Source organism: Photinus pyralis, unplaced genomic scaffold, assembly GCF_008802855.1.
Source record: "Photinus pyralis isolate 1611_PpyrPB1 unplaced genomic scaffold, Ppyr1.3 Ppyr1.4_LG7, whole genome shotgun sequence".
In the NCBI taxonomy this organism is placed as follows: domain Eukaryota; kingdom Metazoa; phylum Arthropoda; class Insecta; order Coleoptera; family Lampyridae; genus Photinus; species Photinus pyralis.
Window position 1 is genome coordinate 27,593,450 of NW_022170738.1, and position 11,465 is coordinate 27,604,914.

Genomic DNA, 11,465 nt, shown 5'->3' on the forward strand with positions numbered 1-11,465 from the left:
TTAGTGCCTCATTCCAATGTCGTCATGAGGGCTGCGAACGAACAAAAGGCATCCTTAACTTCGGACGATTACATTAATCATTTATAAAAATAAACGAAAACCCAATAAATCAAATCTGAACCGTCACAAATGAATTAACAAAACAAATTGATAAACAATTTCATGTTAGGAACTAATCTTTTTTACAACTAAACAAATGAACAAACACGTTGGATACAAGCTAGATAGGTACGCAAAAGTCACCTTCATTCTCACCGCCAGATTTACAAGCCGCATCTTGTATTCATAGTAAAAACTGTAGAACTGTCTGATGCCCTTGTGCTACACCGCCAGCTTGTGCAGACAAATTGTAAGAAACAGAGAAATGGCAACCAAAATCAGAAAATTGACCAGAAGCTTGGGCCGTGAATTCACAATCTATGCAAAACTGCGGATTTATAACTCTTTATAAAAATCGTAAAAAGCAGTTTATGAACGCAAGCCACATCTACTGTTTTGATTAATTCAGAATGTTAATAATAGCAGTTAGTAAATAAATGCTAATCCAAATTGTTTCATAAATCAGTTAATTACACACGGTTCCTTTCCCGTCAACATTTTCTTCCTGTCGATTTTCTCGATTCCCGTAATTTACGACTTCGTTGGTTTCAAAAGGATATAGATCCCTGATTTATTGTCGACATTTTGATATAAACTATTTTTGAAAATGGCGAAGCTGACAAGTCTAAAGGTATCCAATAAATTTCGAATTTAGTACCTACACAATCTCAAACTTTCAAGAGTCAATCTTAAGTAATTAATTCATTCGCTAATGAAATTTTAACTTTGACTTATATTTAATTACCTAAGGCATTTGATTGCTTCGAAATTGCTTTAAGCGATAAACCTCGGATCGGGCAACGGATCGTGGATCTGCGAACGAGTGATTGATTTAAAGGAAGTGCAACATTTTTGCTGAACAGTTAACAAACTTCAGAAGCGTATTTTGAGCATAATCCGACCTAAAAGAGGTTAATTCGTAGAAAACGTAGAAAGTTTTATTTCCCCAATTTCATGGCGAATAAAGCACGTACCTATGCATTTTGAGAAGAGGAAATTATATGAATATTTTTACTTTTTATTTTTATATGCATCCCGCCCGTTATTTACATGATTTCCTTGCCAATTTCCTTTTAGATATACTATGAAACTATGATGAATGTTAATTAAGCTTGTATATTTTCAATACAAGTAATGCGTGCAATTAACGCCATTGTCCTAATATTTGTTCACCAACAATGAAAAGGTGTTGCATTTTGTAAGCGCGCTTTGTTTATTCTTATAATAATAGCATGTACCTACTTAATTTAATTAAACGAGGTTAAAAACAATAGGATTTGTTGTACTACATTGCTAGGTACGAATGAAAAATGTTCGTGCAATACAATATTTTTTAAAATTAAGGAGTGCAAGTTTTCGTGCCAGTGACCCGTTTGCATACCATTATTCAATTAAGTTTGTTGTACCTACTCGCGCCCAGACACTTTCACCTTCATTCGAGGATGGTACAAAAATGTTAGGCATCCTTACTATGAAAAATGCAAATGTTGCGAGCGAATTCTGAATATACATTTGCTTTTTTTTACGAATTTTGTGCATTTCTTGCATTTGTGAAGTAGTTCTGAATAGTGAGTTGTGAGTATATGTTTATTAGTGACATCAAAACTCTTCAGGAATGCCTTTAAAAGATGTAAAAAATTTGTCTAGTTGTGCTACTTTATTGATCTATTTATTTTTATGTACACTCCACCCTCTCCCTCTAGGTTTTATTTGGTCTTCGGGCGTAGCAGGTCCGTGAAGTTGATCGGTGAGTAAGTAGGTACTTAAATTATTCACAACAAATTAAAAAAAATTTTAATGTTTATTTAATTAGCAATCTAAATACACAGTATTCTATTAGCTAATTTGTTAGCCTACAATCTGAAATTGGGGTTGATATCGGTTAAAGAACATAATGAGTTTTCATCCAGCGAATGTTTTATAAGAGAACTGGCCACTCAGTGGCGCAACCTCATTTTAGGGGCCGTCTTCAAAAATATTTGGGGCCCTTACCCTTACGCCTAATTTAACCCCTTGGATTTCTAATAACAACCACCTCACTAATATAAATGAAAGTTCACTAGAACTAGTCCCATTTTCGTCTACTCTGAGACGTCTGATTTCAAAATTTCAACAAATCAACAATTTTTAAACAATGTTAGTCTGTATATGTAGGAAATTTGATTTTGTTCGAACTTTAATTTTCAAGTTTTGTGTAATATTTGTGCCATTACAAAAGGTAATGCACTTAATTTTAATTGTAATTCTTCGTTTGATTGTGAATTGTATTGCCTTCACCTACTTGTAACTAGCGGCAGGTAACCCAAGAATTTATTTGCTATTTGCTTGTTTCACTTTAAATGTTATTCTTATTTTGATTTCTTTAAGATTGGCGAGTTGTTAAAGATCTTTAAGCTCGTTTAGTTTGATTAGCGACTTGAATTCTTTGTGTATGAATCTGCGTTTTTTGCCGTGCTAAATCCTGGAGTGTTAAAATTACTTAGCGACATTCATCTCGAAATACTTCAGTCTAAAGTTATCGTATCCAGGACCTTCAGATACCTTCTGGATTGAAGAAGTCTTCGGAATATTATTTTTCACAAATGGGAAAGGAGTGGAGTTGCTTTTAAATATATTTGAGCTGGCTACTTTTGAGCATATCAAATTTTGTATTAGATTAAAGTCAGATTTCAACTATTCAAATTACTTCCTCGGATTGTTAATGTTTCTACATTGTAGATATTGCCCCAAATTCTTCCCCTATATTTACCCCCTTTGAATAACGATTCGGAAGTTTCTTCGGCTCGGTTCTTTTGTCTTTTTGGCTTTAAATGCATTCTCTCTAAATTTGTAGGAGCTCTTTCGGCATTTTGATTCATTTCACGTTTTTAAATAAACTTTCTTTTGCTATTCAAATTCACTAAGTGTGTTATTTTCCTTCCGTATTTCCCAATTAAATTTTTTGTATATTTTTGCCGGGGCGCCTTTTAAGTCGGGGCTCGTCCTCATTGCGTACCTTTGGGGCATTGTAGTTACGCCACTGTGGCCACTGTCTTTTTAATCTTCGTTTGGGATATCTTGAAGTAGTGGGTGCATCAAAGGATTTATGTGTTTCCAATTTTTGGTGGTCGATGGTAGATACTTTTATCATGGTTCAAATAACATCAGAAAAAATAAAAACCAAATCGGCAAACTTCGGTTTTTCTTGCATCTTCGAAAGTAATCGGAATTATCTCGGGAATTATAGTCGCCTTTTGCCCCAATGTAAACTCCAGAAGCCCAATTTTACGGGCTAAGCAGATCAAGTTGCGTTCAGTTTAGGCAAAAGTAACAAAATTACCTTGAGATAAGCACACGGTAAGCTCAGGCAAAATAGAGGCGGGGTCGGGGTGAATATCGGGGTTCTTGTACACTAGCAAAACGAAACAAAAGAGAGAAGTGGTAACAGTAAACCGCATAGGCATCACCTAGCCTTCAGTAAATTTCAAAAGAGAAAAGAGAATACTTACCAAAAGGGTAAAAATGTGAACTAAGAGATCGTTGTCTTGACAAGCTAATGAAATAAAATGCTTGAATTAAACCGTAATTAATATTCAACTAGAATCAATAATTCAATTTGGTTAAATTTTGAATTAATTAGATTGCATTATTCAATTTCAAAAAAAATGTCATAGATTTAGATACCTCATACTGAATATGTGCAAATACAAATCCGCGTAGAGCGCTTCCATGGAGCCCAGCCACATACATCAGAGAGAAAGAAAATTTCACTCCAAAGACAGCCAAAACTATTAAGACCTTATCCAGGTAGACACGAAGCCAGTAAAAAAGTAATGGCCGACCGAAGAAATTAATTTGTAATCAAATACAAAGGCAGAATCTTCACTGAAAAGGAAGAAGTACAGCTTATACGCAAGACTAAATTTAAAAAAAGGATAGAACATCTGCACGACCTCCATCGGCAAAACAAAGAACTATTGTAATAAGAAATCTATACCATTCTCATGGCCTCTAGTGGCTCCAGTCATCCGAGGTAGATGAAACATCGTATTGTTCGATAACTTGTAGCCATTTTGAGGATAATAATTCTCATAAGAACCTTCGTCTCGTGTTCTTGACTGGGGAAGTTCCTAGCAGGAACAGGTTGTACCCGCTTGGTAGTAGGTCCGAACTATGAGATGGTTTGGCCGTAAAAGAGCAGCTAGGAGCGAAACCAACATTGCTCATGATTGACTGATATAATTAATATCAGTACCACAAACACAATTCACATTTTCAGCCGCTTGACTTTTTTTCGTGTTTTATGTTTTCCTTAAATTCTGTTCACGTTGACTTGACAATTCTTCTTCAATTTCTACTGCAACTAAAGGTCGTCTCAAGTCCCTCCAACCTTACCCTTATGCGTTCGTCAAATTCCTTCCAATGTTCCTCTCAAGCTATATACTAGAAGTAATGTGATATAGCCACATCCTTCAGATTGTATGGATTAAGGAGCACTTTGGTATAAAAGGAAATGAAAAAGCGATACGCTAGTCAAGGTGATCTCAAAACCTTATGCAAGAGAGAGCATTAAAACACCATCTTGTAGCCTGGCGAGAAAAAACTTACGTATATGGGCTAGGCTGTAACTCCTCTTGGTCCATAACATTGGGGGAAAGAACTCTAATAACAAGGAGGCAGTAGAAACGATACGTGTCCTAAGACCGTGTGAGCATACACCAATCCTTTTTCCTAAATTCAAAATCTCTCTAAACGTTATCACAAGTTCTTGTAAACATTTTCTCAATTTTTTCTTATGAATAAGCCGCTATCAATTGTCTCACAAGTTTCTATGAAATTCTTTTCAAGTGACTCTTGCTTATTCTCAAGTTCATTCTAAGTTGTATTAACGATCTCCTCACTCTCCTGTTCCTGTTTAACTTTTCCCCGATTTCTCCTTATCAAAAGATAACTCAACTTATGCGTAAGTCCCCTAAAGCTGCTCTAAAACCCTTCTCAAGTTCTTCCCAAACTCCCGTCATAGTCCTGAATTTCTTCGTGAATCACGCCCAAGTTATTCTCAAGTTCCTCTTGAGTTTTTCTTAAATTCTTCCACAGCTTACTCCATTTCATTAAAATTCATTGTTCCTGTCAAGATTCCCTATAGTTTCCTCCGCCCGCTGTCTAGATTACTCACTTGTTCTCATGCTCTTCACAAATTTATCTCAAGTTCCCCTCAATTTCTTGTTCATTTTCTCTCAAAGTTCTTTTGAAGTTCCCACAATATCTAATTGTTTCTAATTTTTTTCATTACAGTAAGAAAATTAGAAATCTCTCGGTACTTATTTTCTGAATCTGCGAATATGAATAGAATTATCCCACTTCTGATGACCAGTTCCTGATAAGAACCGTATGGAAGATATTTTTCGTAGTATAAAAATTAAAAGGAGTGTGGGCCTGGAAAATATGTTTGGCGATTGAAAAATTAAACAAAATAACACTTGCATTAAGCGTTCATTCTCTCATTAGTCTTAAGACAGATAGATTCATCTTTGTAATTATCATGATTTATCAATAATGGAGAAATATCATAATTGAAACTCCAAATTATTAAATTAGCTTCGGAAGTCGGAATATTCGTCCCGGTAATTTCTCCCCCGGAGGGCTCGTCCCCAAGAAGATTCACCCCGTAATATTCGCTCCCATAAGATTCGTCCTTGGGAAATTTGCCAACGAGATTCATCCCCAGAATAATTGTCTTCAAAGATTCGCCCTCAGAAAAAAATTCTCCCGCAGAAGAAAAAACTCACTTCTGGAATAATTTCTCCCAGGAGAATGGCCCCATAAAATTTACCGATTTTCCCTCTCAAAGAAAACTCGCTTCCGGGAACATACCCATAACGTCTCATACTTCCGAAGTAATGTCACTATAATAGATGCCACATCAGCTCTCGTTAGAACTGTAGTGGGGCATTACTTGGCCGCCCCATATCGATGGTGAAAAATAGGGGCAACAATCAAATTTGAAGACCATCTTTTTAACTTTTACCAGATTCATCAGTCCTAGAAGCGAGCTAGCCTAGGAGCTAACCGTATGCCTTCGTCGCACTTTACCTACTTCCTCTGATTCTTTGGGTTCCTACTGTATAGTATAGTCTATTGTCATCCGTCATAGCAAATTTATTTACATAAAAGTACGTTACTCCCGAGGAAATATTGAAGGACAAGGCCCCTTTGAGGCCGAGTACTTTAATTTCCGAGTCAAGTAGTGGCATTTTAGTGATGAGTTTTGTATTAAATTTTACCCGAAATCGTATTTTAATATAAAATTTCAATTTTTATATAGAACTTTTGATTAATGTCAATCTGTCAGTGATGACAGGAGTCATTATAGACATTTACAAATTTCAAAATGAGGCCGGTAAAGTGACAGTGCGGCCGGTAAAGTGACAAGCGGCAGGAAACGTAGTCTGCTCTGTCTCTGTCATGGAAACTAAAATTTCCTGACAGAAAGTAGGCATGAAAATGAAGGTTTCAGGACGATTTTGGGTAGACTACGTTCCCAAAAAACGTTTCTTCGCCAAATTTTACAGAGTTACAAGCCCAATAGCATGGCTCTAAATTTGATACATGCAACAAATGGTTGTATGTAGAATGCGCAATATTCTTGTTTGTTAATCGATTCGTTAAGCTACTAGGCTTTCACTAATTAATAATCAGGTACACATGCACCGTACTGCGAAAGGTTGATTCACGGTAAACGGCATTTACGAAATTACTCATTCTGTGTAGATTTTTAATAATCTTTACCGTTATTAAATAAAATCCTAATCAAATGTCAGTGTTACGCGAACAATGTACCTATTAGAATATTTCATAGTTCATCATAGAATACTGTCGTTAATTTAATAGAATCCCGAACGAAAGTGAAAGTGCAAAGGTAAGGTCGCAACAATCGTGAGTTTTTCTAGGCTGAAGACGAACCGGGTTGATGAATAAACGATAATTCCCGTGTGAATTACGTACGGACGTTCGCTAAATAGCAATCCACTGGAGGTTAGAATGCGGATTTTAATTCAAGGATGTCTTTTGGTTTTGTACCTCAAGTTACCTGAAAATATCGATTTAAATCATCCGAAGCGCTTCCACTTTGCATTATTTTAATTCCATGGCCATCATGACAATGGTAATTATTTTGGTAGCCTGTACTGTGGGGGAGGCGAGCTTTTTTACCTTGAACGAACGAGATGTTTCCGATTTAAGTGTTACGAATTAGCGTTCTAATGAGTTTTTAATTAGAAATTCTCTCGAATTAGGATTTACGGTTACGGATTTGCTTAAACTGTTTTATGAAATAACAGAGATGCTTTGTCTAAAATCAATGGAGGTTGACATTCTCGCCTCGTCCGCGATAAATTATTCATCAACAGTTGGAGGAAAGCCTATGCTCGACAATATTGTGTCTCTGCCAAAGTAACGGTATTAGGAATAGATCTCTTTGTCTACACAGGTTTAATTTCTCCTTTAAGTTTGCACCACCTGACATCTAAAACGAATTTGATCTAAAACGCCCACTGGCAAGAGAAGAATATTTGTCGCTTTAAATTTTCGGTACACAAATTCTGCATCATTTACCTAGTTTTTCATGACCACACAGGTTGTACGCAGGTAGTTTAATAGAAACAAATTTGTTCACAAAATAGAATGTAGCTATCGAAACCAGAGTGCCTCGGAGTGTTTTACTTTTTCTAATGAGAAATTTAAACAAGTTTGCTTTTACTGCATCTTTGGTTAAAATTTCAAAGAAATATCTCCATAAGTAAGAAAACTGGCATTGTACACTCTGCACATGCGCACATCTGATTTTTACAATATGCGATATGCCGGCCTTTACTAGAAGTATCTGTGGTTAAAATTTAACCAGATCGAAAATCCACGTGATGTTTGATGTCTTGCAGCTGGCTGGGCCTGGGGGTACTGCTTACGCAATTATAAACTCTTTCCAGGTTTATCATCTTGACTCCAAGTTGTTGCTCTGGGCGGTAACCCCCTGGTCTAAAATCAAATGTTACCTTTACGGCTCACAAGTCACCGGAGTCTTTTTCTTGAGTTTTCATGAATATAACTATTTTAATTGATACAATTAAAAACATGGGCGACTTAATTAAGCTAGTAATTAGCACAACTCTTGTGCAGATAAAGCGCATTTTTTAAACCGAAATAGCTTAATAAATAATTGGGTTACATATATACAGGGTGGCCGGTTTTTCGAGCTCCAACATGGGAATCTCGGTTATTTGAAGAGATGCAATGTAGTTTAAATTAGGGTCAATTTGCGTATTTTGGTGCCCAATAATATACCATTACGAAAATTCGGGTGTCTTCGGAGGTCGCCGAGATTTTCGATTTTCACTTTTATTTCGAAAACGACAAAAAGTGGATGTTTTCAGCTAAATAGTTATTTACACAAAAGTCCGGAACATGACATATTACTGGCGAGGAAATATTGAAGTGCGAGGCCCCTTTGGGGCCGAGTACTTTAATTTCCGAGTCAAGTAATGTCATTTTACTGACGAGTTTTGTATTAAATTTTACCCGAAATTGTATTTTATTATAAAATTTCAACTTTTGATTATTGTCAATCTGTCAGTGTCAGTGATGACAGGAGTCATTATAGACATTTAGCAATGTCACAGATGCGGCCGGTGAAGTGACGATGCGGCCAGTAAAGTGACAGGTGCGGCCAGTAAAGTGATACATGCGGCAGGAAACGTAGGCTGGTCTGCCTCTGTCATGGAAACTAAAATTTCCTGACAGAAAAAAGCATGAAAATGAAGGTTTAAGGACGATTTTGGGTAAACATTAATAAAGCACTTTTTATGAGGAATCCAAATATATCGAAAAATTCAAGGCAATCTAGAAATGGAAGTTACAGTAGATACCTTTTTTATTTCTTATGACAGCCATATTGGATTTTAGCATTTTCAAAGCACTTATCGCAAAAATGGTTTTACCCAAAACGGAAATTAAAGTACTCGGCCCCAAAGGGGCTTCGCACTTCAATATTTCCTCGCCAGTAATGTATCATTTTCCTGACTTTTATGTAAATAACTATTTCTATACTCTTATTTTGATTTGCAATTAATTGCTTGATTGATTTCATTCGGATAAATTGGTTTCCATATTAAAAAGCGGCCAGTGTGATTTGTGATAATAAAGATAGAGAAGTAGTTTAATTACAACGTGTCAATTTTTGTATGCACCAAAATAGAAGAAATTTTAGCGGTGATTCGTAACATTTCCGTTTTCATGAGGACGAGAACAAATCCATTACTTGTGCGAGTATATTATTTTGCCGGCCCGTGTGGCGCAGTTCAGTTAAAGCTGGACTGTGGTGCTAAGGGTACCTGGTTCGAATCCGGGTTCGGGCATGGATATTTGTAAATGTATAGTGGGTTTGGTTGGTAGAGCAGCCTTGACTGAAACCCCGCCCACTCAAAAATAAAGGCAACAATAAATAAATAAACTAAATAAATTTTACCCAAAATCGGCATCAAACTTTTATTTTCATGCCTACTTTATGTCAGGGAATTTTAGTTTCGGTGACAGAGGCAGCCCAGACTACGTTTCCTGCCACCTGTCACTTTACCGGCCGCACGGTCACTTTAGCGGTTCCACCTGTCATCACTGACAGATTGACATTTATCAACAGTTTATCAAAAATTGAAATTTTATATTAAATTACAATTTCGAGTAAAAATTTAATACAAAACTCGTTTGGAAAATAACATTACTTGGCTCGGAAATTAAATTACTGGGCCCCATTCCCTCGCCAGTAGTGTGTCATTGTCCTGACTGTTATGTAAATAACTATTACCATTGAATTCAATGCTATTACGCTAGAAGGAAGGTTTTGAGTTACGAATTTAAATATGCAACAAAAGACACTTCAACAGTGTCGTTAGAACGTGCAAATTTTTAACAGAAACTTCGTTTAAACGCACATATGATAAATCGTTAATGAAAATGTGGTCTAAAGGGCCCCATACACGGAACGATCCGTCGTCACGATCGATCTGAAGCGATATCGTGAGAATAGATCGCCCAAAGCTTACCACTCACACACGAAACGATTGGTCGTTACGATCGATCGCTTACAACCGAGCGATCGTGATTAAATAATTTAAGAAGTCATACGTGCCCTGTCGAATCGTTGATCGCAATGAGCCATACACTGTCGATTTATCGTTACGATATTCACGATTGCATGCGTTTTTGTTGCGATGTCCGATATTCAATTCGATGAAGTAAATCGTTAACGATCTTGACATACACTATCGATTCGTCGTTTCGATCGGTCTGAAACGACGGATCGGACAGATCGATCGTACCGTGTATGGGGCCTTTTAAGGTGACTACTTCTAGAGGTTTGTTGATTAGGTACTCGTATATTTTAGAATACCTACCATTGAGCCACAATTAAATTTAATTTTTTTCTTCGCACACTGCTTTGACGCAGAAACCTAACAATTGTATTTTTGGTCTTGCTCCGTGACCCATATAAATACAAATATATTAAAAAATCAATTATTTGTTGGTGTAAATATAATCTTTTTCTTGAGGGCTTTATTGCACCATTACAGAAACTTATAAAGCTCGAACTGAAAAATTCGAAATTACGTTTTTGAAACGATAAACAATACTTGAAAAGTAATTCGCAGCCCATGTGTTCAAAATTGATATGTGCACTAACTGATAGATTTAAACAATTGAGAAGCACCATTGAAAAGCTCAAAAAAGGTCAAAAGCCTTGCCAACTTCGGGGTCATGCGAACCTTTATGGGCGAAAGTGTTTTGATAAGTACATTAATTGAAAGTTGATGTTTCGAATTGTGTACGGTGGGCGATATTTTTAAGTTGCGCGAGTTTCTGTGTCCTAACTAAGGGGCAACATTTTTATGCTTCCTGCCTGTGCTTCCGTTAGCACACATGAGTATACTTTATACTATGTGAACGCATCTTGTGTGTATTTATTGATGTTGGATTTCCTATTCAATTAAGGTCGACTTTTATTAATTTCGCTATTTTTTATCGTGCCTTTTGATCGGGCCATCGGTCTACATTCCATGCACATGGCGTACAGACTTTGTGCTCTATTGTAATAGGTTTATTATGTACCCACATAAAATGGAAGTGTGAGTAATTGATATAAATAACTTTCTCTACTTTCCCTGAGAATTACAGATCATAATGCCTTTGCAGTGAAAAAGAATCCAATATATCAAACTGTTCACTTTTTAAACGCATAAAGGCAGATGATGGTCATAATGTGCGCTCCACTCCTGAGCGTTTGCAGCTTTGTCATAAACTCATAAAGAATTCATTTTCATACAGGTCCACTGAAAACG